Genomic DNA, 15687 nt, shown 5'->3' with positions numbered 1-15687 from the left:
GCACCGACCTCGCTCCCTACACGCACCAGCCTTGTAGTCCCACTCCGACGGCTTCACTCCCCTTTTCAATTCTCTGGGCGGCTGCTTGCACGCCAAGGGGGACCTCGTGATCATCGTGCCTCATGAGGTCTCACCGGACCTCGGGTCACTCACCTCCTAGCCTTGACCACGGCATCGCGACCTGGCGTACTAGCGACGGTTGAAGCCTGCCTGGGGACTGGGTCCCGTTGGCGTAGAGCATCGATCGTCCAGGGAAAAGAAAAGGGAGGAATTGTGTCAAACTGGGATACACGAATTCACCACAGAATCAAAGAAGGCAACACTAGAATTAAATACCTTCCGATCCTTACAAACCCCACGGGGGCTGGTTTTCATTCCGCGTAGGGAAAGCAAAAGAAGGAAGGATACTACTAAGCTGTTGGGCGTCACCGACGATGCCAGGCGGCAGCCGCTGCTGTGCTTCGACCACGGCGGGAGCTCGGCGGCACGTAGCTATCGTCTCTAGATTCTGGAGACTCTCTAGGCTCAGGAGAGTCACTGGATTCCCAGGAGTCATCGCTGCTGTAGGAGGAGGCACCAAAGGGGACATAAGCAGGTCCAGCGCCCACGGCTGCGCTCCACGGGCTGCTTCCTCTTGGGCAGCACTCCAGCCGTTCGCGCTCCTCGTTGAAGACCTTGAAGAACAAGGTGGTCGTGCCAACATACTCAAAGTGAATCGCGAGGTCTCTCTCTTTGCGCGGGAAGCCCGGGCGACCTCACCCCATCCGGGGGTCATGAAGACGTCTCCAGGGGGACCACCTCGACCTCAGCTCCGGTGGCCAAGCAGAAGCATCCGGTGTGCTGCAGCCACAACTCAAGCGGACCCCTCAGAGGCAGCTCGTTGGTGAAGAACCTCAGGAGCCGGATCTAGGTATCGGGAGGCATCACCGCCCACTCCACAAACTCGCACGAGCTGCCCTCAGCGTGAGTCCATGGCACGGTCGGCAAGGCAATGGTGGCCCGCCCTCCATCGTTGGGGGCCGCTCGCTGGGAAACATCTTCATCTCAAGCGCGGGCGTACATGGGGAGGAGGAAGCCAGGCGGAGGCCTCGATTGCCAAGGCATGGTCACCACTCGCCCCAGACTGGCATCATGAGGGAGGCGGAGTCGCTTCTTTGACGGGAGAGGATCATGCCCCTCCCTAGGGGCCTTCCCCTTTTTAGTCGCCGAGAACCTCCTAATCGGCGCCATGGAAGCAAGAAGAAGAAGGAGAAGAAGCGGGCGACAGGAAGACGAAGGAGAGATGGGCGAGGGGCTCTGCCCCTCCCCATATTTATAGCCAAGGAAGGCCAACGGCCAGACTCCACGACCTCGCACCATGATGATCTTTTGCATGCCGCATTGTTCCTTCAAGTCGAACAGTTACCGAGGCAGCATGGGGAAGTGGAGACGCCCGCGTCCCATCAATCGCCATGCATCATAAAGGCCGCAGGAGGTTAGGGCCCGCGGTGCTCCGCACTTGCCCTTTGGCTTTTCCTGGAAGCCAAGTCCGAGCGCGCCTTGGGCCCGGGGGCTACTATCGGTGTTCTGGATATGGGGGCATCCAGACTTGCCTGCCTGTGGCCCACCACATGTCTCCATCAACGGCCTGGTACGGCCCTGCTTCTACATCAACAGCTCAAGACCCTCGCGAGGGGCCAAGCCTCATGAGGTGGACGACGCCAAGACCCCCGAGGGGATCGACCTCTTCAGGCTAGCACCTGAGGGGCGGAGAGTTCTATGCAAGGTGCACCTCACGAGGCTCAGCTAACGTGAGCCGTGATGACCAAGGCCAGGCGAGCGCTCGGCAAGCGGCAGGCAGGCGTAGAAAGCCAGTTTCCTCTTTGGTGCAAGGGAGGCAAGCCACAGGCGCGGAGTCCCAAAAAATTAGCCAAAGGTTCCCACTCTCGTGCTACAAGACCAAGACCACCAGGACGGCAAGACGGATGTCATCACCGAGCCCACTAAGGGACTCCTGGATTAAGGGGTCCTCTGACAGCCGGACTATATACTTTAGCCGGATTGTTGGGCTATGAAGATACAAGATAGAAGACTTCGTCCCGTGTCCGGGTGGGACTCTCCTTTGCATGGAAGGCAAGCTTGGAGATTCAGATATGTAGATTTCCTTCTTCGTAACCAACTCTGTGTAACCCTAGCCCCCTCCGGTGTCTATATAAACAGGAGGGTTTAGTCCGTAGGACAAGAACAACAAGCATAATCATAGGCTAGCTTCTAGGGTTAGCCTCTACGATCTCGTGGTAGATCAACTCTTGTAATACTCATATCATCAAGATCAATCAAGCAGGAAGTAGGGTATTACCTCCATAGAGAGGGCCTGAACCTGGGTAAACATCATGTCCCCCACCTCCTGTTACCATTAGCCTTAGACGCACAGTTCGGGACCCCCTACCCGAGATCCGCCGGTTTTGACACCGACATTGGTGCTTTCATTGAGAGTTCCACTGTGTCGTCATCATAAGGCCTGATGGCTCCTTCGATCATCAACAACTCGACCCAGGGTGAGATCATTCTCCCAGGACAGATCTTCGTATTCGGCGGCTTCGCACTGCGGGCCAACTCGCTTGGCCATCTGGAGCAGATCGACAGCTACGCCCCTGGCCATCAGGTCAAGTTTGGAAACTTGAACTATACTGCCGACATCCGCGAAGACTTGATCTTCGACGGATTCGAGCCCATGACAGCCGCACCCGGCAGCCACGATGAGCGTGACCTAGATCTATCATCTGGCCGTACTCAGAAGACAGCGCATGTAACTGTCCTAGCCCTAGATCCATAGTAGAACGCGCCGTCCGAGGACGGTGGGCTAGACCCCACCACGGAAGCCGCATACTCAACGACGCTTGAGCCGAACACGGATCCAACCTCTAACAAGGCCTGTGTCATCGGACCTCTGGACTCATCTCCGGATATAGGTTCTGAACCGCGTACATCCGCGCCCGTAGAATCTGATTGGGCACCAATCTTGGAGTTCACCTCCGCGGGCATCTTCCAACACTCACCCCTGGGTGACGTGTTAAAGTCTTTGAAATCTCTCTCCTTGGAAGGGAATTCTTGGCCGAACTATGTCCGGCTTGAGTGGGAAGCGGATGACGAAGAATTCCGTTACCCACCCACCACCCACTTGATAGCCACTGTCGACAACTTAACTGACATGCTTGACTTCGACTCCGAAGATATCGATGGCATGGATGACGATGTAGGAGAAGAACAGGAACCGCCGCCCATAGGGCGCTAGGCAGCCACCTCGTCATATGACATTTACATGGTGGATACACCCAAAGAAGCTAATGGCGATGACAAAAAGGACCCAGTTGAGGACAAGCCTCCTGAGAAGTAGCCAAAGCGCCGACGTCAGCGGCGCCGCTCTAAACCACACCATGGTAAAAACAACAATACCGGCATAGAAGACAATAGCACTTCAGACGATGCCAAAGACGAAGACGACCCAGCCCAGCCAAACTTCAAACAGGCCGGACGGGAGGACGGGCAAGCCAGCCCTGATGAATAGGCCATGAAGGAAGATTCGGAGGACGATAATTACATGCCTCCCTCCGAGGACGAGGTGAGCCACTGCGAAGAGCCAGAAGAAGAAGCAGCAGCAGCTTCAAGCTAATCAAGATCTGCTGACTGATAGATGGACTGAGGTCCTGGCAGCCGTGGAATACGGCCTCGAACGCCCAAACAAAAGTTACCCGAAGTGCAGATTGCTACCTCAATTCGAGGACGAGGCTCCAGAGCCTACACTACCAGCATATGAGGCGGCTGACCGACCACCGCGTGGTCGAGATAAAGAGGCATATCAATCCGACCCCCAGCCTACACCCTGTCTAAATAGAAGCACAAAAGCCCGGGGGTACACGCATGACCTGCGCGATTACTTGGAAACCAGGGCATGACATCTCCGATCGATCTACGGATCACGGGGGTGCGCCCCAGTGCGCGACAACGGCCTCCACGATGGATACAATAAATACCAACCTGTCCGGGTCGAATACCGCAGACCAGCTCCATCCGAACTAGGTCACGACGAAGCCCGACATAGAGGCGTCGTACACCCCCTATTCTTCACTGATGAAGTAATGGAACATGAGTTCCCAGAAGTGTTTAAACCCGTAAACATCGATCGTATGATGGGACAACAGATCCCGCGGTATGGATCGAAGACTTCCTTCTCCACATTCACATGGCCCGCGGTGATGATCTCCATGCCATCAAGTATCTCCCACTAAAACTCAAGGGACCAGCTCGGCACTAGTTGAATAGTCTGCCCACTAACTCTATTGGCAGTTGGGAGAACCTGAAAGATGCATTCCTTGACAACTTCCAAGGCACTTATGTCCGACCTCTGGATGCCGATGACTTGATTCACATAACTCAGCAGCCCGGAGAGTCCGCCAGAAAATTCTGGACTCGGTTCCTAACTAAAAAGAACCAAATCGTCGATTGTCCAGAAGCCGAAGCCGTAGCGGCCTTTAAGCATAATATCCATGAGGAATGGCTTGCCCAACACCTCAGACAAGAGAAGCCGAAATCCATGGCTGCCCTTACGATGCTTATGAACCACTTTTGTGCGGGCGAGGACATCTAGCTGGCTCATAGCCATAACACCTCAAGTAAACCTGGCACTTCTGAAGCGAGAGATAACAACGGCAATCCCCGACACAACAGACACAAGCGTTAGAGTAATGGCAACAATGCCGAAGACACAGCGGTCAATGCCAGCTTCAGTGGCTCCAAGTCTGGTCAGCGGAAGAAGCCATTTAAGAGAAATAATCCAGGCCCGTCGAGCTTGGACTGAAGACTCGATCATCTATGCCAAATCCATGGCACCCCCGATAAACTAGCCAATCATGCCAATAGAGAATGCTGGGTCTTCAAATAGGTCGGCAAGTTAAATGCCGAAAATAAGGAAAAGGGGTCGCACAGCGATGACGACGAGGAGCCCCGGCCACCGAATACAGGGGGACAGAAGAAATTTCCTCCCCAAGTCAAAACAGTGAACATGATATACGCTACCCATATCCACAAAAGGGAACGGAAACGCACGCTAAGGGACGTCTGCGCGATGGAGCTAGTAGCCCCAAAGTTCAACCCATGGTCCTCCTGTCCTATCACCTTCGAACGCAGGGACCATCCGACTAGTGTTCGTCATGGTGGTTCAGCCGCACTGGTCCTTGATCCCATTATCAATGGATTTCACCAGTGCGGCTGAACCACTTTTAAAGGTGTCATACCAGGTGTAGAGGCCTATTGTACATGCTCAATCACACTGGAAGTGGTCTTCGGATCCCCGGATAATTTCCGAAGCAAAGAGTTAATCTTCGACATCGTCCCCTTCCGCAGTGGTTATCATGCACTGCTTGTACGAACCGCATTCGTTCAATTCAATGCGGTGCCACACTATACCTACCTCAAGCTCAAGATGCCTGAACCTCATAGTGTTATAACAGTCAATGGGAATACGGAGCGCTCCCTCCGTACTGAGGAGCACACCGCGGCCCTTGTAGCAGAAGTATAGAGCATACTTCTTAGGCAGACCCTCAATTCGGCAATAAAGCCCCCAGACACCATCAAGCGAGTCTGAACTACCCTGCAATAGGACCGTCCGGCTCCTCCAGAGCTCACCTAGAAATTCGGCCTCTGTCCTAGTCCCAATCAGGTGACGCAATTCGTGCCGCGAGTACATAATTACGCACTTAAAATACCATGGGCATGAAAGGAGGCACAGCTAGATTGCGGTCCATAATGCGGCTAAACCGCCCCTGGACCCGCACACTTTCACCCTTTCTTCTCCTTTCAGATTTTTCTCTTCTTGAGGCTTTTTATGATAACCTGATCATCGGACCCATAGCGGGATGGATACACCAAGAAGGCAAGGGGCTTCGCCGTACAAGGGAATCCCCAGGTGGTCTCTGCTAACGATCACTATACCTGTTTTACATACCCGCACGCAGCCCGCTCTTGGTAATGGCATGTCAAATAGCCTTATTCACTTATCGCACTACTTGTACACATACGCTTTGATGTATTAATCAAATTACAACGGAAAATAATTTGTAGTGTTCGCTCTTTACTTATCTTTTTCCTTGTCTTTGTATTTTACTGCACTCGTACAATCTGGTACGCTTTAATTCGCGAGGGGCTTCAGTGTACCCCATAACACGGCAAGAAAGTCCGAACACTTTGATAGTACAGTTCGGCACCCCGAACTTATAGCATTATATGCATCGGCTCTGAATCATGTCTTTGGTCAAATGTTGGGTTTGCCTGGCTCCCATGTTTTGCTACCTTACGTTCCGCTATATTGGCTAAGGTGGCACAGGGAGAACTACCGTGATTGTGTCCCAGTTCTCCCGGACGAGCACCTCAGTAGAGAAATCCGAAAACTGACTGTCATGATGCGGCGAGAGCTGGTCGCTATTCGATAGGTTGCAAATCCTTAAAGATTTTTTCCGCTTTATGCAAGGAATCGGCTTTTGTCTGATTTAGGCGTGTATAGGGCCCCAACTTTGGCCTTCCGAATACCAGGGGCTTTGCCAAAATTTAAAATTATAGAACTCTTATGGCTAAGTGAGGGTGATAAAGCCGTATAGTCTGATTGCCTTGTTCATTGCGCTAAACACCTACTTAAAGGCCAAAACTTGGATAAAGAGTGTTTAGATTTATCCCGAACACCCCTTTACTAGTCACGAGGGGGCAGAAGCCGACGACTGGCCAACTCTCAGATTTTATAAATGGTCGCACAGGAGGTAAAATTTGAAATCAGCAAACATTATATTGCACAACGAACTTGTTTCATATCACAGGATAAATTGAATGCATTCATTCAAAGATTACATCGTTTGTACATTGCTCCGCCACAAGGCGGGATCCCTCCAGGACCTTGTCATAGTATAGTTCGGGTCGGCGGTGCTCCTTGCCCTTCGGCGGCCACTCGGTCATCAGCGCCGTGGTGTCCATCTTTGCCCAATGCATCTTTGCACGGACAAAGGCCATCCACGCACCTTCGATGGAAACCGACCGCTTTATGACTTCAAGTCGTGGGCAGGCACTCACAAGCTGCGTCATGAGTCTGAAGTAGCTGCTGGGCATGGGCTCGGCAGGCCATAACCGAACTATGATGTCCTTCATGGCCAGTTTGGCTGCCTTGTGCAGCTCGACCAGCTGTTTCAGCTGGTCGCTCAAGGGCATCGGATGTTCTGGCCTAAGGTATTGAGACTAGAACAGCTTCTCCGTCGAGCTCCCTTCTTCGGCTCAATAGAACTCGGTAGCATCTGATACGCTGCATGGCAGATCCGCAAACGCTCCTGGAGAACTCCAAATTCGGGTAAGTAAAAAGAATGTCTCCTTCACATGCTTGCTTTGCGTAAGAAAAGCCTTATCCGCCGCAATCTTTTTGGCCGCCTGGACTTCCTGAAGGGCCCTCTAGGCTTCGGCTCTGGTGTCTTGCGCGCTCTGGAGGGCCTTGGCAAGCTAGGACTCTTGAGTCTTAGAGTCACGCTCCAAGGATTCGTACTTCTTAACGGCATCCTGGAGCCCTTGTTGGACCTCGCTGACCCGGGCCTCCTGCTTCTCACACGTGGCGCGTTCCTTGGCCACTCTGTCTTCGGCCTCTGCTAACGCTTTCTTAAGGGCCGCCACCTTGGTCGGGGCCCCTAATAAGGTTCATAAAGCTTTAACCGGCACAAACCATTTATCCTTCATAAGTTTACATGCAGGGTATTACATACCTTGGCTTTCCTCCAGCTGCCTTTTCACGAGGCAGATCTCTCCCTCGGTCCGCTCTAGATTCTGCTTTAGTCCAGAGACCTCCGCAATACGAACGGCAGCTGCCAGCAGCAACGCCTGCTTATTCACATAGACATCTTATGTTAAAATAACTCCTACGAATATTATTTGATCCTCTGTTCATTTTTTCTCTTCGAACACCAAACAGAGCATCGGGGGGTACTGTCTAAACTGTAATATTCTCTCACAAATTTACTACTTACCTCAAAGCCTGTTAGAAGGCTAGCGCAGGCTTCGGTCAGTCTGCTCTTAGCGGACCGAATCTTCTCGATCACCATACTCGTAAGAGTGCGGTGTTCTTCATCAATGGAAGCGCCGCAAAGCGCTTCCAGCAAGCTATCCGGTGCCTATGGATGGACAGAGGTCACCGGTACAAGCGGCTCACCCCCTTGTTCGGGAGAGGCTGCCTACTTGAATTCGGAGCCACTTGGGTCTCCGAAGTTGTATTCGACTGGGGGCCAAACTGGTTGCGGCCCCCATTATCGGTGTCCACGGGGGTCTTTCCCCCCGTGTGTTCGGCAACCGGGGTTTCACCCCCCGGCGTCTCCGGAATGGCCTCCCCTTGGCCTGGTATCCCTCGAGACAACACTTTGGTGTTGTCCGCGGCCTTAGGGGAGGAGGCCGACACAAGAGACTCAATGTTCATCGCCGACAGGTCTAGTGATCCCTCCGAAGAGGAGGATATCTCGATGTTGGATTTGGCCGGCCTATAGGTGCATGTCTGGCGCATTAACAAGCGATGAAGTGAAACATACCAGAAATACTATTGTGTCCGGATACTTAAGATTTGGCCAGGGGCTTGGCCCTGGGCTCCCACTCCTCGCTGCTGTTGGTGGCTGTGGCGGATTAGTCTGGAAGAAAGGTTTTTCCCTTCTTGGACACCTCGTCCTCCCCGTGTGTGGAGGCTTTCCTCTTCTTTCTCCCCCCTTTAGGAGGAGGGAGGATTTCCTCCTCCTTGTTGTCGTCCTTGGTGGATGAGGGCATGGCGGTGTCTTCGGACGTCACGTCAGAAGCACCCTTGCGCCGGAGACCCTCTCTGGTCCCCGTGGCTGCCTTCTTGGCTTTCTTCTCCGCACCTTATAGGGTGCCGGAAATAGCATCCTCGTTAGGAGAGGTGTTTCTGGATCTTCTGGTAGCGGAGCTGGACAGTTAATTTGCTCCGCTATTGTTACCCAAGCCTGGAGGCTTAGGTTCCTCCTGCAGATGAGCCAGTAAAAGATACATCTCGCAAACATCAAAACTTACCTGGTTAGCCCAGCGTTTTGCGCTGAGCCCACGATTTTCAGTCGTGGGCAGTGGTACCTCGCCGACCTTAAAGAGCACCTTCCAGATGTCTTCATGCGTCGTGTCAAAGATCTCTAGTAGCGTCTGGTTCTCGGCTGGATTGAACTCCCACAAATTACAGGCCCGGTCTTGGCATGGAAGAATCCGGCGGAAGAGCATAACCTGGATCATGTTGACAAGCTTGATTTTCTTGCTTATCATGTTCTGGATACATGATAGGAGCCCATTCAGTTATTCGGTTGAGCCCCAGGCCAAGCCCTTCTCTTGCCAGGAGGTGAGCCGCATGGGGACGCCGGATCAAAATTCGGGGGTCGCCGCCCAGTTGGTGCCGCGCGGCTCAGTGATATAGAACCACCCCGATTGCCACCCCTTCACGGTCTCCACAAAGGAGCCTTCAGGCCAGGTGACATTGGGCATCTTGCCCACCATGGTGCCTCGACACTCCGTTTGTTTGTCGCTCACTACATTTGGCTTCATGTTAAAGGTCTTCAGCCATAGGCCGAAGTGAGGTGGGATATGGAGAAAAGCCTCACACATGACAATAAATGCCGAGATGTTGAGGATGGAGTTGGGGGCTAAATCATGGAAGTCTAGCATGTAGTAAAACATTAATCCATGGAAAAACGGGTGAATGGGGAATCCCAGCCCGCGAACAAAGTGGGAGAGGAACACTACCCTTTCCTGGTGCTCCGGGGTAGGGATGATCTTCCCCTTTGCCGGAAGCCGATGCGCAATGTCCTTGGACAATTATCCGGCCTCCCAGAACTTCTTGATGTCCTCCTTCTTAATAGAGGAGACCATCCACTTGCCTCCCGCACTAGACATGTTCGGAATTTTTTTGCAGAGAAGGCGAAAGCTTGGGCGTTGGAGCTCGAGAATGGGTGAGCAGAGGAAGGAGAAGGCGTGGGTGAAAGAGGGAAATCTTTATCCCTTTATAAAGGCAGTAAGATCATGTGCCTCCCCACATGCCCTAAAACTCGCTTATTTCCCAATCACCGTGCTAATGGCACGGTTGGGTTGCCCACGCCCGTATTTATGAGAATCCCGTGATAAGGGGACATGATCTCTGCTTCGACAAGACGTGCCAATAAAATAGCCTCGCAAAACGTGTAGTAGCAGGTTGGGAAAACGGTTCGAATTATGACCAGGCCGTTTCGTGATGTCACGCTATGAAGAAGTTGTCAGCAGATTAGACTCGAGGAATATTGTTCTCTCTACGATGGTATGTGGAATTTGTTTTGTAGAGCCGGACATGATTTTTGTGTTCAAAGATCTACTCTGGAGTATTCGGAGAAGGAATCCGCCTTGCAATGTCGAAGACAATATGCGCGCCGGACTCATCATCATTGAGGCCTGGTTCAGGGGATACTAAGGGAGTCCTGGATTAAGGGGTCCTCAGACAGCCGGACTATATACTTTAGACAGACTGTTGGGCTATGAAGATACAAGATAGAAGACTTCGTCCCGTGTCCGGGTGGGACTCTCGTTTGTGTGGAAGGCAAGCTTGGCGATTCGGATATGTAGATATCCTTCTCTATAACCGACTCTGTGTAACCCTAGCCCCCTCCGGTGTCTATATAAACCGGAGGGTTTAGTCCGTAGGATAAGAACAACAATCATAATCATAGGCTAGCTTCTACGATTAACCTCTACGATCTCGTGGTAGATCAACTCTTGTAATACTCATATCATCAAGATCAATCAAGCAGGAAGTAGGGTATTACCTCCATAGAGAGGGCCTGAATATGGGTAAACATCGTGTCCCCCGCCTCCTGTTACCATTAGCCCTAGACGCACAGTTCGAGACCCCCTACCCGAGATCCGCCGGTTTTGACACCGACACCCACCACAGCGTCATGACCAGGGGCTTTTCACAGGCGAAGACTACTTTTGTCAGGATAAGTTGTACTACTTGTCCCCTTTCAAATCCGGCTGTTGTGGGATCCTTTCCCGCCTACATTTGGGAAGAGGACCAAGGCCACTATTAATAGGACTTAGCCACCACCATAGGGGGGGATCGGACCCATTCTCACCCGATCACCTAACTAGCTCTCTTGAGCTCTAGAACACCTCACCTCTTGAGGCCAGTTCATCCATTGTACTATTTCATCCTCAGCCCTTCGAGGCAATCCACCAAAATGCTGGAGTAGGGTATTACACCGCAAGGTGGCCCGAACCAGGATAAACTGTTGTGTCCCTGTCCCTTCGAGCTTGTCGCACTAGGCTTAGGAGAATCGCGAGTAGGCAGGCTGGGTAGGTTGAGATTTCCACATGCACCCCAGAGTTCGAACCTTTCAAGGGTTTGCGGAACCCGTAATCTGACAGTATAGTATTAAAAACATCGAACATGTAATGATGATATCGATCAACCATGCTCGAATATATCTTGGCCTCCATGCGAGCCCGTCTGTGCGTTCTCACTCCTCGTCTCTCTCAAGGAAAGGCGGGTTTGCCATTTTGCTGTCAATTGAGATTAGTTTCTCACACTCTGGTACCACATGTCAGTGATATGCCAAGAGGAGGTGCGTTGACCGACTGGCCATATGCGTACTTGGTTTTGCACCTTCATACTACTCCTCCCTCTGTCACAGTTTACAGGGCATGCTTCATTCTGATGCATTTCTCTCAATGCATTTCCACCACCAGAGAGACTTTAGACGCGTTTGGTTTAATGCTCAATTAATTAGGGTGTGGTAACCTCAATCAAGTCCACAATTTTCTTTCGATGTACTACAGAGTGGAGTAAGTGCATGCATGTGTGTACACAGGGTGGAAGCTCTGCATGCATGTGTGTATGCATTATTTCCTCTAGTAATAGATGCCGAGCTAGAACGACCAATTCTATTTGTTAGGCCGATCGCTAGTCACCTTGGTCCGAGAGATTTTTTTTTGAAGCGCGCTCTATAAACAGTGATGGATGGAGTAGTATGAGAGGATTCAAAGAAGAGTGTATTAATGGTTGCTTCTTCCGAGCAACTTACAGAAGGAAAGGTGGGGCTTATGATTTGACTGCTCATTACTCACTATTAATGTGGCACAACGATCGGGTTGAGTTTCCCATGCGGTTGTGCACTACTCCCTCGGTTCTTAAATATACTCCAGAGTATTTGTCTTTCTAGAGATTTCAACGAGTGACTACATAGAAGCAAAATGAGTGAATCCACACTCTAAAATATGCCCATTTGAAATTTGTAAAAAGACAAATATTTAGAGACGGAGGAGTATAATTTTGTGCATGGCACATGGACCCGGATGCTGAAGAGGCTTCTGGCAATGCTATCAAGCTTCCAGCATTTGTTTACATAATTGACGTACTATACAAATAATTTTCCGGCGACATGAAATTGTACAATGTTGTGAGCTTTCAGCTCTTGTTTCGTGTGTCTTGCCATCGATGCTCTTTCGAAAACAATAAAAAACTAACTTCCTTGCTAATGCATCTCAATTATTAGCAGATCAGAGCTAATATTTACATCACAACTGAAGACAAAGTTGTGAGAAGGTGTTAATTTCTAATTGATCCATGCTTTCATTGGCAGCAACGTCCCCCCAACTCTGTCTAAATCAACATGGCATGTTGGGAAAAAAAGTAGATGTCTGGAGCATGCAACATTCCGATTTGTGCAGTTCCACTAAAATAGAGTTGAACGTCCATGTTCCAAAGATATTAAGTGTGATTACGATAATAGAGGACTGCTGATGAAACAATAAACACACAAATAGAAGCCGATTACCTTTGCAGTCTCTCTTAAGACTAACTAGTTGGAGAAGATTAGGCTCGAAGTTAGATGAGGAGGATAGAGCAAAACAAAATCTCCCTTTGTGTAGTCGCACTGAAATGTAGAGACGTTGCTCGTGTGACATTTTAGTACAACTGCACAAAACACTCTTAAGAAAAAAGTGATTTGTGCAGTTCAACAAAAGGTCGCAATAGCAACAAGGTGAAATGGATAGCCCTGTTTGCAAAAAAGAGGTAGAAAGGAAACAATTACTGGCCAATAACAGTTGATGACACATGCGACGACAAAAAAGAAGCATATTCCTTGTCCTAAGTGAAGATAACAACACAGTTGTGTTTATCTAAAATGGTGTGAGGACGAGATTGCAATATGGAAAGTATGCCAGACGAGCTACGTTTTGGGCAAAGAACTCTGGAAGATCCACATGCAAGATTTTCCACATGCAGTGATGTGAGAAGACGGGCAGTGGAGCAGGGCCAGAGGGGATACCTGCAAGTCGTCGGGATGTAACTAGGTGAGTGGCAGCGGGCGGGATCTACCCATACTGCGGCAGCGAGCAGGTGGCGTAGGCCCTAGCGCGTCGAAGCTTGGTCAGAGAGAACGACGTGTATCACAGATCGGGACGTGCTGCCTCAGCGCCGTCGAACAGAGAAACGATGCACACCCTCCCTTTCCGTCGGCGGACAGGATGCGGCCGGATCAGTGACCAACGGTGAGAGAGAGAGGCCACCACAGCCTTGTGTGAGATACTCTGAAGAGAGACAAACCCAGGCAGGCAGGCTCCATTGTATATAGTGGAGCAGACTACCTTTTTCTCCATAAAAAACATTTTATATTCTGTGTACGTGTCATTGAGCGATATAACTTTATTTAAAAATAGCGCGCCAACGCATCAAGTCAAACTTTGTTTCGTGCACGTGTGGTACGCGGCCTCCGTAGGTAAACAACCGCTACACGCGTTCAAATTAGCACATGGGCTGCCATTTCATATAGAAATGAGCTCCATCGTGTACCCCCGTGGGTGTGGCTGGGCACAAAGCGTGAGTACATGCACCTATTCTCTTCTTGTGTACGTACATCACCTACATGGGGTTGTGTGAGAGAGATACAAACGTAGAGAGATATAGTGTGTGGGTTGGTGAGTGTTTTGGGGGGGTGTCAATAAAAAATGTAACATATGCAATGTGTGTGAAATAGAATCCTGGATATATCATATATATAGAGAGGGGCGATACACGAGAATAGAGTGGAGGTATCATCGGCTTGAGGTATTCATAGAATCGAAGAGACGGATGATGATGTGTGTGTGTGTGCGCGCGATCGATAAAGAGTGCCATCGAATTTGTGTGTGCCCATGTCAAAGACTATAGTGGTTGGCCTACTGGGAAGTGAGAGGGGACAGGGACAGGTGTAGTTTGTCTCAATGGCATGTATACCTACCTACAATGCTCGACTATCAGTGTGTGGTGGTGGGGGAGGCCTAATTAACTATAGAGGTACAATGGCTGGTATATGTGTGGAGGATGAGAGAGGCCTACCTTATGTATTAAGGGAGATCGATCGGCATCCATGCATATGTGTAGGAGAGGAATAATTTTGGGAGAGAGACAAAGCTAGAGTGTTGGAGGGGGTGGTAGTGGAGTTGCTTCTACCAAATGGTGGGAGAGGCTTGCTAGATAAATGGAGGGCACGCTTGCAATATCAATAAGAGAGGGGATGGCTGCCTGTCTGTGCACGTGTGTGTGAGATACCGGTCAGGAGGCATGCACGAATGATGAGGGGGGCGATATGGCTATGGTAAGCAGAGGTAAATACATAGGTAGATCAATCATCCTTTGTCAGAAAAAGGAGAGACATAACTATTGAGGTACGTCAATCGATGGGTGGGGGGAAGATAGTTAAAGTCGACCTAGGTATATGTTGGGAGATCGATTGGTATACATGCATGTATGTGTTAGAAGCAAATAAGGCATGGGGAGAAGGATAGAGAGAGAGAGAGGGATGCATCTAGGAGGTGGTGCGAGAGGCATACTATATCAAGGGGGAAGGAGTGTGCGAGTACGAGATCGATGAAAAGAGTGGTGGGAGTGAGGCATGGATGGTGATAAGAGAAGAGGGGAAGGTGTTGTTTCTGGTAGGCACACCTGGCTAGAGAGGAATATCGATCGATGTGTGCCGTAAAGGAGCTGGGGGGCCTACACACACCATGGGTGAACGACCTAAAATGAAAAGACAAATTTGCGCGATGGAGCTAGAGAATGCTGAGGAAGGGTGAGAGGGATGCGGGCGTGTGCATGCACGAGAGAAAGTTAGTGCTAGCTACAAAGATAAGAGGATTGTGTGGGTGTAAAAGACGAATAGAGATCATAATTCATTATAAAAAGCGAATTCGGATATTTGAAGAATTTATCATAGTGTTTTAAACCAACGCGTGGGTGAATATATATAATGGTGATACACATGGTGTGGTTATGAACATGTTATACTACATATAATATATTTTATCTCTACTCTAATAAAAAACAGAGTTGTTGATGATGGTGTGCCTGCCATCCTGCAATATAGGCCATCCGATTTATATCTGACGGATATGAAGGAAACTATGGCAATTTTGAAAAAAGATACCCACACCCCTCTCCATATTTGCAAATAAGGCCTCCCCTTGATCATGTTGATGTTCTGTGGAACGCATGGGCATCTTGCTAGTACTACATATAATATATAGAACATTGATTATAATTTGGGCTAATGTGTGGCTTTTGCAGCTCAGGGCTAAATACTTGTCATAATGTAGGGGGCGGGGCACTATACTTTGTTTGATAAACACGGTGTACAT

The sequence above is a fragment of the Triticum dicoccoides genome, chromosome 4B (assembly GCF_002162155.2).
Source record: "Triticum dicoccoides isolate Atlit2015 ecotype Zavitan chromosome 4B, WEW_v2.0, whole genome shotgun sequence".
Lineage (NCBI taxonomy): Eukaryota > Viridiplantae > Streptophyta > Magnoliopsida > Poales > Poaceae > Triticum > Triticum dicoccoides.
Note: the sequence above shows the minus strand (reverse complement) of the source record.